General features: G+C 45.0%; 1 pseudogene; it reads right to left on the reverse strand.

Moving 5' to 3' along the window:
• Positions 1-436: 436 nt before the first annotated feature.
• Positions 437-3,511, reverse strand: LOC102483585 (60S ribosomal protein L32 pseudogene; annotated as a pseudogene).
• Between the last annotated feature and the right edge of the window lie 876 nt (positions 3,512-4,387).

The raw sequence follows: 4,387 nt of genomic DNA on the forward strand, positions 1-4,387 counted from the left end.
TAACTGCTAGAATGTATCTTGTAAATTAAATTTCCATTTTGACAACAGTAAAAAAAGCTAGGAGTCAACTTGACTCCCAACCCAACCACACCAAGTTCCATCATTTCTACCTCAAAGCTCATCTGAAATCCACCCCATTATATGACACTACCGTCACCACCCAAACGCAAGCCAATGTCATCATCTTCCTGAGCCACAATGATCTCCTGTAACTGGTTTCTCCACTTCAACTCCCGCCCTCCCTCCAAACCTTGCCTCACAATGTAGCCTGAATGATTCATTAAATTTATATTGATGAATGTCATTCCCCTCTTTAAAATCAATTTCCTTTGAATAAAAGGATAAAATCCCAAATTCTTACTGCACCAAAAGTCTGTTTTTTGGGGGGTGTGGGGATTGTGGTTTTATTTAGAAATAAAACATGCCCATGAGCTGTCTACTCATTTTCTTCACTGCTCAGCCTGGCACTGGGATTGGTGACTCTGATGTCTTTGCGGTTCTTGGAGGAGACGCTATGAGCGATCTCAGCACAGTAAGACTTAGTGCACAACAGCAGCACTTGCAGCTCCTTGGCATTGTGGACCAGGAACTTTCGGAAGCCGCCGGGCAGCACATGCTGTGTTTTCTTGTTGCTCCCATAACCAATGTTGGGCATCAAGATCTGGTCCCTGAATCTCCTCCGCACCCTGTTAATACCTCTGGGTTTCTGCCAGTTGCGCTTCATTTTGACATATAGGTCTGACTGGTGCCGGATGAACTTCTTGGTCTTCTTTGACAATCTTTGGTTTCACAAGGGGTCTGAGGGCAGCTATGACCCCAGGTAGAAAATGCCCTCCCCCCCAACAGGCAGCACCGAGGAAGAGCCTCACCGAAAGTCTTCCACGACCTGACCAGCACCTCTCTCCAACCTCACCTCAATTCTCCCCTATTAATGGCCTGCCCCTTGACCTTTTAGTTCTTCTAAACAATGATCCCTCTCCTCTGTGCGAAGCAGCCATTCTTCCCTCCCAACTCTAACCAAACCCTTTTCCCTCACTAGTATCTTCTCTTTTGCTTTCTCAGTGAAGTCCCCTCTGACTTCAAATCCACAATAGGTGTCCCCTGTTATTCTTATACTATCCTGATCTTTGTCATCCAATTGGAAGCCAATGGCTGGTCTTAATTTTATCTGTGTGGTGCTTAAGTGTCTGTTTCTCTTGTTAGACCACAAATGCCTAAGGACAGACACCATGTCTTTATGACTGCATACCCAGAGCCTGGAATAGGAGAGTCCTTATTTGGTTGTCCTTGAATGTCACAATTAAGAATTTGTTTTAGGAACGAGCAGTTAGCATAATGGCTATGTTGCTGGACTCCAATGCAGTCAACCGAGGTTCGAGTCCTGGATCTGGTGGCTTAAACTCACGCTGGGTGCATGTGCATGCATGCCCAAGATCCTGAGAAGAGAATGGAGGAGAAGGGATTGCAGAGTGGCCATCCCCGCTGGGGATCTCTGTCTCACTTTCTGTCTCTCTGTCTCTTTCTGGCAAGCACATGCACCCTGTAGCAAAAATCTCTCCAAAAAAAGAATTTGTTTTAAAAGTTCCACATTTGTTCAATCTGAACTAACTGAAACTCTAAAGTACAATTCAGAAAGATGGTTGTGTTTTTTGTTTGTTTTTAAGATTTTTGCTATAGAGTGTAAGCACTCACCAGAGAGGGGAGTGAGAAACCACCCCCAAGGGGAATGGCCATGCCACAATTCTTCTCCTCTATTCTCCTCTTAGGATCTTGGGCATACACACACATGTGCCCGGCATGATTTTTAAGCCACCAGTTCAAGGATTGAACTGCAGTTGGCCATGTGGGAGTCTAGCTCCCTACTCACACTACCTGCTGGTTCTGATTCAGAAGGTTTTAAGTTCTCACAGTTAAATGCTAGTATTTTCATAGGTAGGAGTAGAAGGCAGAGGAGCAGCCTAAGGTGGAAGTGTACAAAGTCACCTTCCAGAGAACAGGAATTGCTGACAGGGTCAGGAGGGAAGAATCTAGCAAACAGTGAGTTCAGGGTTATCAACAAGTTACCCTGGGAAGTACCTAGGAGTCTTCAAAAAGTTTACAGAAAATGAAACTATGCATGGATTTCATTTAAAAAAGAAACAAAACAAAAAAAAAACACCTCATAGCTTAAATTCTAAGAACTTTTTGATATCCACTCACAGTTTTAAATTAAGTTTTGTATTAAGGCCTTCTTGGACCACATGTCTAAAGCAGAAACAGTTCCTGGCTTATCACATACACTCAAATGTCTACGGCACAAAGCAGCAGGGGAAAGAGATCCCTGGGTCTGCCAATACGGTCCCACAGGGACAGGGCTGCAGACCTCAGAATCTCTAAGTACACCTGTCTTTTTCAGACCACACATTTCAATTTGGCAGTTAAATCTCCATATCTTGTTTTTTATACAGATATTTAGATTTTTCATCTACCCTTTTCCTCCTTCTGGGCAGAACCACTTCTGGCCATTAGAATCCACACAGGTGGAATAGTGGTTACGGCACTGGATTCCCACATGGTTTAAGTCTCAGATCCTGTGGCTTGAAACTCATGCCAGGTGCGTATGCATGTGCACCCAAAATCCCAGGAGAAGAATGGAGACAGGATTGCAGCATGGCCATCCCCCCTGGGGGGATTTCTCACTTTCCAACTTACACAGTCTCTGTCTCTCCAACACACATTCCCTATAGCAAAAGCCAAAAAAAAAAAAAGAAAAAAGAAAAATCCACAATGACATCTATTCTTTGGTGAATTCCTAGGTCCTACCATCATGTGATGCCTTTGTACATAAAAAAATGACAGAATCCTATTCTACGGGAAGTATCTAGAAAGACCCCTCAGGACTACCTGGTCCAAAATCTTTATTTGCAAGCGAAAAACCCAAGACCCAAAGAAGTAATAGAACTTTCCCAAAGTCAGAGCCCAGTGATGAGAGCATGAAAATTCAAATGCCGGTTCCCTGACTCCCAACCTAGGACCTACCTAGTTACTATCTTCCCAAGGAGCTGATGTTCACTGAAACGGGAGCTAAAGTTATCAACTTCCTGATACATGGAGAAGCTTGCTCAGTATCTGATGATAGGGTAAGAATGGTACTGTGGGGAACCAGCAGTTAGCGTAATGGCTATGTCGCTGGACTCCCACGTAGTCGACCGCGGTTCGTGTCCCGGACCCGGTGGCTTAAATCTCACGCCGGGCGCGAGTGCGTGCGTGCCCAAGATCCCGAGAGGAGAATGGAGGAGAGGGGATTGCGGCGTGACCATCCCCCCTGGGGGGGGATGTCTCGCTTTCTGTCTCTATGTCTCTCTCTGTCTGTCTCCCGCCCCTAAAGGGAAAACCCTTCAAAAAAAAAAAAAAAAAAAGAGAATGGTACTGTGTGTGGACGGCCACAAAGTCCTACAGATTAAACATGAGCCTGTGCCTGTCCTGACTCTGCCCCATGGTGTTCGCTGTTACCATCCTTGTTGACGGACATTTCCAAACGAAAGTCGGCTGCACAGTGTGACTCCTAGAGCTCCTCTCATGCATGAAGACCAGCAGCCATGACAGACGAAGACAAAGGTTTAAGTCCATTACCACGGGAGACGCCCAAAGAAGTCAGACAGGTTTCTCCACAGCTATCAACCACTTCTGAAAATAAACAGACCCTGGCTGAGAAGGTGCACAGTCAGCCTTGAAGTCAGGTTACTGGACTTGAACCCACAGCCAGCCCTGAGCAGATCTCCTCTTGCTCCTAACAAATCATGCAAAAGGTTTGGAGCAACTGATATTCCCACTCTCATCCTTGTGCCAGCAAGGAAAAGATGCCTTCCTCTGGGGTCAGCAGGTGGTGTGGTGATTGAGATGGACTCCCACATGGCTGACCACAGTTCGAATCCTGGACCTGGCAGCTTGCTTTCTCACTTGCCTTCTGTCTCTCTCTAGTCAACTTCAAAAATAAATAAATAAAATAATGACAGTGAATAAAATTAAATAATTCTTAACAAAAAAAAAAAAATTTAAAAATGCTTTCATCTATACTTTCTGGCTGATAATTATTTCAACCCCTGCAAGAATCTTACTCATACCAACCCCCTGGCATTTTCAAGGACCTTTTTGCATATCTAATATCTTCTCTGGTCCTCAAACTATCTTCTTCCAAAGCTAGGCCAAATCTTACAACCCAGGAAGCTCACACTGGGAGAGGTTAAGTGACATTCAAAAGTCACATAGCTGGAAAGAGCAGATGAAGGCACCTGCTACCGGATGCTGTCACACACAGCCTACCAAGTCACCTTGCTTCTCTCAGTCAGCACATCAAATCCCAATGCCTTCCCTTGCCTATACAGACTTGTCTCCTAACTGTTTCAGC

The sequence above is a fragment of the Tupaia chinensis genome, unplaced genomic scaffold (genome assembly GCF_000334495.1).
Source record: "Tupaia chinensis unplaced genomic scaffold, TupChi_1.0 Scaffold000119_2, whole genome shotgun sequence".
NCBI lineage: Eukaryota > Metazoa > Chordata > Mammalia > Scandentia > Tupaiidae > Tupaia > Tupaia belangeri.